Consider the following 10,359-nt stretch of genomic DNA (forward strand, 5'->3'; position numbering starts at 1 on the left):
CAGAGGGAATGGCTGGAAAACCATATGATCACAGAACATGCAGGCAACAAAGTACCCAGCATTATACATCTATTCCTTAAATAAGACCTTATTAGTCACACATATTCCTTCAACAAGTCCTTAGTTATCTATATTTAGTTCTGTATTGACAAGCTTTAATGGTAAATGAAATAAACAATATGAGATCAAACAAATCCAGATAAATGGGGGTAGCTCTCCGAGGCCACTCCACTTTCTGATTAAAATAACAAGGTCTCTGTGGCACAATTGGTTAGCGCGTTCGGCTGTTAACCGAAAGGATGGTGGTTCAAGCCCACCCAGGGACGCATGTGCTTGAATTAAATAGGTAGTTTATCTTCTTTCTGTGAACAGAGGGAAGGGTTGGAAAACCGTATGGTGAAACTCATAGAACAAGCAGGCAACAAAATAATCAGCATTATACATCTATTCCTTAAATAAGACCTTAGTTATCTATATTTAGTTTTTAAAATCCAGCTGGAGACATTATGAAACCTCTGTATTGACAAGCTTTATTGGTAAATGAAATAAACAATATGAGATCAAACAAATCCAGATAAATGGGGGTAGCTCTCCGAGGCCACTCCACTTTCTGATTAAGATAACAAGGTCTCTGTGGCGCAATTGGTTAGCGCGTTCGGCTGTTAACCGAAAGGATGGTGGTTCAAGCCCACCCAGGGACGCATGTTCATTTATGAAATAGGTAGTTTGATCTTGAAAACAAATCTTCTTTCTGTGAACAGAGGGAATGGCTGGAAAACCATAGGATCAAACTCACATAACAAGCAGGCAACAAAATAATCAGCATTTTACATCTATTCCTTAAATAAGACCTTAGTTATCTATATTTAGTTTTTAAAATCCAGCTGGAGACATTATGAAACCTCTGTATTGACAAGCTTTATTGGTAAATGAAATAAACAATATGAGATCAAACAAATCCAGATAAATGGGGGTAGCTCTCCGAGGCCACTCCCCTTTCTGACTAAGGTAAGGGGGTCTCTGTGGCGCAATTGGTTAGCGCGTTCGGCTGTTAACCGAAAGGATGGTGGTTCAAGCCCACCCAGGGACGCATGTTCATTCATGAAATAGGTAGTTTGATCTTGAAAACAAATCTTCTTTCTGTGAACAGAGGGAATGGCTGGAAAACCATAGGATCAAACTCACAGAACAAGCAGGCAACAAAATAATCAGCATTATACATCTATTCCTTAAATAAGACCTTATTTGTCACACCTATTCCTTCAACAAGTCCTTAGTTATCTATTTTTAGTTTTTAAAATCCAGCTGGAGACATTATGAAACCTCTGTATTGACAAGCTTTATTGGTAAATGAAATAAACAATATTAGATCAAACAAATCCAGATAAATGGGGGTAGCTCTCCGAGGCCACTCCCCTTTCTGACTAAGATAACAAGGTCTCTGTGGCGCAATTGGTTAGCGCGTTCGGCTGTTAACCGAAAGGATGGTGGTTCAAGCCCACCCAGGGACGCATGTGCTTTTATGAAATAGGTAGTTTGATCTTGAAAACAAATCTTCTTTCTGTGAACAGAGGGAATGGCTGGAAAACCATAGGATCAAACTCACAGAACATGCAGGCAACAAAATAATCAGCATTATACATCTATTCCTTCAACAAGTCCTTAGTTATCTATATTTAGTTTTTAAAATCCAGCTGGAGACATTATGAAACCTCTGTATTGACAAGCTTTATTGGTAAATGAAATAAACAAAACGAGATCAAACAAATCCAGAAAAATGGCGGTAGCTGTCCGAGGCCACTCCACTTTCTGACTAAGATAACAAGGTCTCTGTGGCGCAATTGGTTAGCGCGTTCGGCTGTTAACCGAAAGGATGGTGGTTCAAGCCCACCCAGGGACGCATGTGCTTGAATTAAATAGGTAGTTTATCTTCTTTCTGTGAACAGAGGGAAGGGTTGGAAAACCGTATGGTGAAACTCATAGAACAAGCAGGCAACAAAATAATCAGCATTATACATCTTTTCCTTAAATAAGACCTTATTTGTCACACCTATTCCTTCAACAAGTCCTTAGTTATCTATATTTAGTTTGAAAAATCCAGCTGGAGACATTATCAAACCTCTGTATTGACAAGCTTTATTGGTAAATGAAATAAACAATATGAGATCAAACAAATCCAGATAAATGGGGGTAGCTCTCCGAGGCCACTCCCCTTTCTGACTAAGGTAAGGGGGTCTCTGTGGCACAATTGGTTAGCGCGTTCGGCTGTTAACCGAAAGGATGGTGGTTCAAGCCCACCCAGGGACGCATGTGCTTTTATGAAATAGGTAGTTTGATCTTGAAAACAAATCTTCTTTCTGTGAACAGAGGGAATGGCTGGAAAACCATAGGATCAAACTCACAGAACAAGCAGGCAACAAAATAATCAGCATTATACATCTATTCCTTAAATAAGACGTTATTAGTCACATCCTTTCCTTCAACAAGTCCTTAGTTATCTATATTTAGTTTGAAAAACTAAATATGAGACATTATGAAACCTCTGTATTGACAAGCTTTATTGGTAAATGAAATAAACAATATGAGATCAAACAAATCCAGATAAATGGGGGTAGCTCTCCGAGGCCACTCCACTTTCTGATTAAGATAACAAGGTCTCTGTGGCGCAATTGGTTAGCGCGTTCGGCTGTTAACCGAAAGGATGGTGGTTCAAGCCCACCCAGGGACGCATGTGCTTGAATTAAATAGGTAGTGTATCTTCTTTCTGTGAACAGAGGGAAGGGTTGGAAAACCGTATGGTGAAACTCATAGAACAAGCAGGCAACAAAATAATCAGCATTATACATCTTTTCCTTAAATAAGACCTTATTTGTCACACCTATTCCTTCAACAAGTCCTTAGTTATCTATATTTAGTTTGAAAAATCCAGCTGGAGACATTATCAAACCTCTGTATTGACAAGCTTTATTGGTAAATGAAATAAACAATATGAGATCAAACAAATCCAGATAAATGGGGGTAGCTCTCCGAGGCCACTCCCCTTTCTGACTAAGGTAAGGGGGTCTCTGTGGCACAATTGGTTAGTGGCGTTGGCTGTTTACCGAAAGGATGGTGGTTCAAGCCCACCCAGGGACGCATGTGCTTTTATGAAATAGGTAGTTTGATCTTGAAAACAAATCTTCTTTCTGTGAACAGAGGGAATGGCTGGAAAACCATAGGATCAAACTCACAGAACAAGCAGGCAACAAAATAATCAGCATTATACATCTATTCCTTAAATAAGACGTTATTAGTCACATCCTTTCCTTCAACAAGTCCTTAGTTATCTATATTTAGTTTTTAAAATCCAGCTGGAGACATTATGAAACCTCTGTATTGACAAGCTTTATTGGTAAATGAAATAAACAAAACGAGATCAAACAAATCCAGAAAAATGGCGGTAGCTGTCCGAGGCCACTCCACTTTCTGACTAAGATAACAAGGTCTCTGTGGCGCAATTGGTTAGCGCGTTCGGCTGTTAACCGAAAGGATGGTGGTTCAAGCCCACCCAGGGACGCATGTGCTTGAATTAAATAGGTAGTTTATCTTCTTTCTGTGAACAGAGGGAAGGGTTGGAAAATCGTATGGTGAAACTCATAGAACAAGCAGGCAACAAAATAATAAGCATTATACATCTTTTCCTTAAATAAGACCTTATTTGTCACACCTATTCCTTCAACAAGTCCTTAGTTATCTATATTTAGTTTGAAAAATCCAGCTGGAGACATTATCAAACCTCTGTATTGACAAGCTTTATTGGTAAATGAAATAAACAATATGAGATCAAACAAATCCAGATAAATGGGGGTAGCTCTCCGAGGCCACTCCCCTTTCTGACTAAGGTAAGGGGGTCTCTGTGGCACAATTGGTTAGCGCGTTCGGCTGTTAACCGAAAGGATGGTGGTTCAAGCCCACCCAGGGACGCATGTGCTTTTATGAAATAGGTAGTTTGATCTTGAAAACAAATCTTCTTTCTGTTGTGACGACCCTCTCATTCTGCCTGCCGGTGTACCTTGCTCTGTGCTGGTGGGTGGAGCTACAGCCACCTACCTGCCCATAGGGGTGGGCCTTCCCAGAATGCATATAAGTCTGCTCTTCTGGGAGTGTCTCTCTCTCTCAGCAGGGCCTGCTGCACCAGCCTGAACCTGGATCCTTTGTTTGGTTTGCTGCACTAACAAACACGCATCACACGATATTCTCACTCATCCACACACTTCTGACACCACTGATGCCCTTCATACTAACACACCTCACAAGTTAGGAAATATGATGTTTGAGTTCAGTTGAATAAACTACTTTTGACTGGTCGATCTGTGTGTGATCTCCCTTTTTGTTGCCAGCCTTGAGTCAGGTGGTAACAAATGGGGGCTTGTCCGGGATCGGAAAGGAGTAGTATTGTAAAGTGGTAAATGTAACTTTTGTTAAAGGGAGTTTTTCCACACAGATGTTTGGTTAAATTGTAGGTTCCTGAAACTGCTGGCAGAGGTAAGGGCTGCTAAGTTATTTGGAACCCTTATTTCCTGTTAGGCATAAGCAATGAGGGGCACTAGTTGTCTCTCATTGATCCTTTTTTTGTTTTAGTTTGTTGTTTTTGTGCAGTAAGTGGTTAGAGCAGTTGCTCGGGGGCACTACCATGACTGACTAGGTGATTTTCAGCGTGCTGAAGGTTAACCGGGTTACTGGGCTTTGTGCTTAATCTATCCTGCCACTAACCTGCATGAAGTCTAGGGATGAGTTACTCAGCTAGAACTGGTTAGGCAGCTAGTCAGAGGGATGGGGTTCCTTATTTAAAGCAGCCTGTCACCCTGTTAGTTAGTAGTGGAACACTTTGTATTAGTTTGTAGTAATTGCTTGTTTGATAAGTGTCTCTAGGGGGCAGGGGAACTGGTGAAATGGCTTCCATTGACGACTTTGTTCAGTCTCCAAGCGATGAGTTGCTAAACTCTTTCAAAAAAGATCAGCTCGTGAAAGTAGCTGAGCATTACGATGTTGAACTTCCAAAAAAGTTAAATAAAGATGAATTGTTGGCCACATTGAAGCACAAATTAGTGGAGAAAGAGGTTCTGCCTGTCTTAGTGGGGAGTTTAAAAGCACCGGAAGAAATGGATAGTGTTTCAGATGTAGCCTCCCCCAGGGTAACTGGGCCAGTTAGGATGTCCAAAATGGCTCCTGTTTTGACTGGACTTGGGTTTACATTTGAGCAACAAAAAGAGCTTATCTTGCTACAACAGCAACAGGAACATCAAAATACCCTGGCATTAGAAAGGTTAAGACAAGATGCCCATCTTCGGGAGGCTGAACTAGCCCATGTTCAGGCAAGACAACAGTTAGAGTTGGAGCGATATAAGTTGGAGCTTATAAGTGAAGGAAAGCTTCCGGCTAAGCCACAGAAGTTTGGAGAGTCAGATTCGTTTATTCCTCATATTCCGGCATTTGATGTTGCTGTCAACTTACGGTTAGTTCCTAAGTTTAATGAAAGGGACCCTGACATTTTCTTTGTGTTGTTTGAACGTTTGGCAGAGGCACGAAATTGGTCGGACGCGGAGCGTACCCTATTGCTTCAATGTGTGCTCACTGGCAAGGCCCAGGAGGCTTTCTCAGCCTTGAGTGTTACTGATAGTGGTATCTACCAGTTGGTTAAAGCTGCGGTACTTAGGACATATGAATTGGTACCGGAAGCTTATCGGCAGCGATTCAGATTACTCAGAAAAGAGAAGCAGTCTCACACTGAGTTTGCTCGTGAGTTATCCACTCACTTTAATCGCTGGTGTGCTGCTTCTCAGGTTAATACTATGGAGGATCTTCAAGAACTAATCTTGCTGGAACAGTTCAAAAATACTTTGCCTGACCGTGTTGTTACCTACATTCAGGAAAAGCAAGTAAGCAGAGTTACAGATGCTGCTAGATTGGCAGATGAGTTTGTCCTGACCCATAAAGGTTTTTTTGGTGACAACCGTGGTCGTGGAGATTCTGGCTCCCGAGGGAGCATTGTTAGAGCTAACTCCGGTAAGTTTTGGTTAGAAGGGACAGAAAGGTTTTCAGGTAAAGCAGAGCATGGTTTACGGGGAAAGCTGGACCCAAATCGGGTCTGTAATTACTGTCATGGAAAGGGTCACTGGCGAAATGAGTGTCCAATGCTGAGGAAAATATCAAAGCCTGTTTATTTTCCGGGAAAACCATCTGCGGCTGCTGTGTCTCTTCGTGCCGAAGAAAGGAGCCGTGTCATTGCCGCCGTGCAGGCACACACTAAACCGCCTTCATTAAAGTCAAAAATTGAGGTTCCGGGTTGGGCTCAAGAACAGACAAGTTCCTCAGCTAATGAAGACGTTGATCCTGGTTATGCTGCATTTGTGTCTAATGGTTATGTCTCACTGGTCGGGAGTGAGAGGAAAGTACCTGTCAAGATATTAAGAGATTCAGGGGCTCTGGACTCATTTATTGTGGAATCTGTGTTGCCATTCTCTCCTGAGACCAACATTGGTTCCAGTGTTGAGGTCAGAGGGATGGGTTTAACGGTCTTCTCTGCTCCTCAGCATAAACTGACACTAGTGTCAAATCTGGTGCAAGGTGATGTGATCATGGGAGTGCGTCCTTCTTTGCCTATGGGGGGAGTGCAGGTCATCTTAGGAAATGACCTGGCTGGCAGTCGAGTGTGGCCTGATGTGCCAGTGGACACTATATCCTCCCAGGTAGGAAATTCTGAGTCCCTCAAAACCCCTTCGGTGGTACTTCCCACCTGTGCAGTGACACGTGCTACGATGAGCGTGCCAGTGGGGATTCCTGTTTTGAAAATTCTGATAAGAAAGAGAGTCCGTATCTTTTGTGCCTGCTTTCCCTTGCCTGTGTCTTGCAGTGACCTGGTGAAAGAGCAAAAAGATGACCCAACACTTCATGCTCTGTACAACCAGCTTCTTCCTGATGATGAGGTGGAGAGTGCAGCCCATGGTTATTTTCTCCAAGACGGCCTGTTGGTGAGAAAATGGGTTCCCCAGGGGGAATGTTTTATGGGGGAGGAAACTTTACAAATTGTTCTGCCCTCTAGTGTAAGACTCACTGTACTTCAGACTGCTCATGATGGCATTGCAGGTCATTTAGGGGTAAGAAAAACCTATGATAGAGTTGGGAGACATTTTTACTGGCCTCTTTTGAAAAGAGACATTTCTGCTTTCATAAAACTTGCCATGTATGTCAATTGACTGGAAAACCAAATCAAATAATTAAGCCTGCCCCTCTGTATCCCATTCCAGTTGTGGAACAACCATTTGAGCATCTGATCATTGACTGCGTTGGTCCCTTGCCACGATCCAAAGTTGGTAGTAACTTTTTGTTCACAGTGATGTGTCAGGCTACACGCTATCCGGCTGCCTATCCCCTCAGAAACATTACCACCAAGTCTATTTTGAAAGCTCTGACACAGTTTATGTCTATTTTTGGTATCCCAAAAATTATTCAATCCGATCAAGGGTCTAACTTCACTTCAAAGTTGTTTGCAGAAGTGCTGAACCAGTTAAAAGTCGAACATTCTCAGTCCAGGGCATACCATGCCCAGAGCCAGGGAGCTCTAGAAAGGTTTCATCAAACGTTGAAGTCCCTACTCCGTGCTTATTGCACTGAGTTGGACCGTGACTGGGAGGAGGGATTACCTTGGCTGATGTTAGCTCCGGGAGGTGTCCCAAGAGAGCTTGGGTTTAGTCCCAATGACCTGGTCTTTGGTCACACAGTGCGAGGCCCTTTAGCCTCCCTGCACAGTGACTGGCAAGCCAAGGAGGCCCCCAAAAACATAATAGATCATGTAAATGGTTTCAAACTGCGGCTTTATCAGGCTAATAAAATGGCGAGAGAGAACTTACAGGCAGTTCAAAATAAAATGAAGAGTCTGCATGATCGGCGTGCGGAACGCCGGAAATTTAGTACTGGGGATCAAGTTCTGGCACTTCTGCCTTTAGTTGGCTCTCCTTTCCAGGCTAAGTTCTCTGGCCCTTATACCGTGACCCGAAAAGTGTCGGACCTTAATTATTTAATCTCGACCCCTGACCGGAAGAAGGCTGTGCAGTTGTGTCACATTAATTTGTTAAAACCCTACTTTGCTCGCTCCCCTGTGCCAGGTCCTGGGTCGTCGTTTTCATCTGTTGCTGCAGCAGTTCCAGTGGGTCCTTCAGCTCCACCTCTTGATCCGACAGGAGAATTGGAGGATGAGTGTTATACACCAGATGATGGCATGTTGAAAGGGCGTCTTAAAACTCGGAGTCACTTTCCAATCTTGATGCAATATTGAATCATTTACCTGAACCAAAGCGAACAGAGTTGGTAAATATTAAGGGTTATCCCTGCCTGTTTGCAGATGCACCTTCTCGTACTCATCTTCTTGAGCATGATATTGACGTGGGAGAGGCCCAGCCAGTCAGACAACGCTTTTATCGTATGTCTCCAGATAAAAGAGAGCATTTAGAAGCAGAGGTCAAATATATGCTGGAAAATAACATTGCTGAGCCATGTGCATCTAGTTGGTCTTCCCCATGCTTACTTGTAAAGAAGCCAGATGGTACGTTTAGACCATGTACGGATCTCCGAAAGGTGAATCAGGTGACTAAGCCAGACTCATTTCCACTCCCACGTATGGAGGACTGTGTGGACCAGGTGGGCTCTGCGAAGTTTGTCAGTAAGTTTGACCTACTTAAAGGCTACTGGCAAGTTCCTTTAACTTCCAGAGCTAGGGAAATTGCCACCTTCATTACATCCAGTGGTTTGTATTCCTATACAGTTATGCCGTTTGGGTTACGTAATGCCCCAGCCACCTTCCAGCGCCTAATGAACAAGGTGGTGTCAGGATTGGTGGGCTGCGCTGTGTATTTGGATGACGTGGTGATTTACAGTGACACATGGGAGAATCATCTTCAGCGCATTCAGGCACTGTTTGACCGTCTGACCTGGGCTCGTCTGACCATTAATCTGGCAAAATGTGAGTTTGCTAAGGCAACAGTAACGTACCTGGGAAAGGTAGTTGGCCAAGGGCAGGTGCGCCCACTAAGAGCAAAAGTATTGGCAGTTGATCAGTTTCCTGTTCCGACAACCAAGAAAGAACTCTCTCGTTTCTTGGGTATGTTGGGGTACTATCGTGGGTTTTGTAAAGATTTTTCCACAGTGGTTGCCCCACTCACTTCTCTTCTTAGCCCAAAGGTTAAGTTTGAGTGGTCTTTCGCTTGTCAGGAAGCTTTCGAGTCTGCCAAGACGTTGTTGTGTTCTGCCCCTGTCCTTGCAGCCCCGCAGATGGACCAGCCGTTCTCGCTGTATACTGATGCTAGTAAGGTGGGAGCTGGTGCGGTATTGATGCAGGCTAATGAAAGCGGCGTTGGCTGCCCGGTGAGTTTCTTTTCTAAAAAGTTCAATTCACACCAGTTAAACTACTCAATTATTGAAAAGGAGGCACTGGCACTCATCTGGGCATTGAAACACTTTGAGGTTTATGTGGGGGGTGGAGTAAGACCTTTAGTGGTGTACACGGATCATAATCCCCTAACCTTTCTCCACTCACTCCAAAACCCAAATCAAAGGCTTATGCGTTGGTGTTCTTTCCTACAGCCATTTCATTTAGATATACGACATGTAAAAGGAACTGAAAATACGGTGGCCGATGCCATGTCCCGAGCTATGATTGTAAGTTAACTTGTGTTTTTGGTCCCTGCAGGGTCTCCTTCTGTCTGTTCTGGTTTTCTTCTCGCTTAAATTGCTTCTTAAGGTACCAAAGTTGCAGAGGGGGGGGAGTCACAATGCTCAGGGGTGAGATTGCCTGCAGGGGGTACAGACATTCACAGGTTAACAGTAATATGCCTAATTGTGTTTAATTAAAATCTGTAGTATTATATGTTGGTTTAGTTATTGAACAGGTAGTCGTTAGTATTTGCCAACTTTGGGGATCCAAAGGAGGACCCCATCTTAAGGGAGGGGTGACGACCCTCTCATTCTGCCTGCCGGTGTACCTTGCTCTGTGCTGGTGGGTGGAGCTACAGCCACCTACCTGCCCATAGGTGGGCCTTCCCAGAATGCATATAAGTCTGCTCTTCTGGGAGTGTCTCTCTCTCAGCAGGGCCTGCTGCACCAGCCTGAACCTGGATCCTTTGTTTGGTTTGCTGCACTAACAAACACGCATCACACGATATTCTCACTCATCCACACACTTCTGACACCACTGATGCCCTTCATACTAACACACCTCACAAGTTAGGAAATATGATGTTTGAGTTCAGTTGAATAAACTACTTTTGACTGGTCGATCTGTGTGTGATCTCCTTTTCTTGCCAGCCTTGAGTCAGGTGGTAACAC

The 10,359-nt window shown here is 43.6% G+C and overlaps 9 non-coding genes across 9 annotated transcripts; all 9 read left to right on the top strand.

Moving 5' to 3' along the window:
* The first annotated feature begins 252 nt into the window (after positions 1-252).
* On the top strand, positions 253-326 carry trnan-guu. Its single transcript has one exon. It is a non-coding gene; the product is annotated as a tRNA-Asn (tRNA).
* Positions 327-627: 301 nt separating this feature from the next.
* On the top strand, positions 628-701 carry trnan-guu. The gene has a single exon. It is a non-coding gene; the product is annotated as a tRNA-Asn (tRNA).
* A 315-nt stretch (positions 702-1,016) lies between these two features.
* Positions 1,017-1,090, top strand: trnan-guu. Its single transcript has one exon. It is a non-coding gene; the product is annotated as a tRNA-Asn (tRNA).
* A 347-nt stretch (positions 1,091-1,437) lies between these two features.
* trnan-guu lies at positions 1,438-1,511 on the top strand. Its single transcript has one exon. It is a non-coding gene; the product is annotated as a tRNA-Asn (tRNA).
* Positions 1,512-1,826: 315 nt separating this feature from the next.
* trnan-guu lies at positions 1,827-1,900 on the top strand. The gene has a single exon. It is a non-coding gene; the product is annotated as a tRNA-Asn (tRNA).
* Positions 1,901-2,233: 333 nt separating this feature from the next.
* Positions 2,234-2,307, top strand: trnan-guu. The gene has a single exon. It is a non-coding gene; the product is annotated as a tRNA-Asn (tRNA).
* Positions 2,308-2,654: 347 nt separating this feature from the next.
* Positions 2,655-2,728, top strand: trnan-guu. Its single transcript has one exon. It is a non-coding gene; the product is annotated as a tRNA-Asn (tRNA).
* A 754-nt stretch (positions 2,729-3,482) lies between these two features.
* trnan-guu lies at positions 3,483-3,556 on the top strand. The gene has a single exon. It is a non-coding gene; the product is annotated as a tRNA-Asn (tRNA).
* Positions 3,557-3,889: 333 nt separating this feature from the next.
* trnan-guu lies at positions 3,890-3,963 on the top strand. The gene has a single exon. It is a non-coding gene; the product is annotated as a tRNA-Asn (tRNA).
* The last annotated feature ends 6,396 nt before the right edge of the window (positions 3,964-10,359 follow it).

Source organism: Hippoglossus stenolepis, chromosome 7 (assembly GCF_022539355.2).
Source record: "Hippoglossus stenolepis isolate QCI-W04-F060 chromosome 7, HSTE1.2, whole genome shotgun sequence".
Lineage (NCBI taxonomy): Eukaryota > Metazoa > Chordata > Actinopteri > Pleuronectiformes > Pleuronectidae > Hippoglossus > Hippoglossus stenolepis.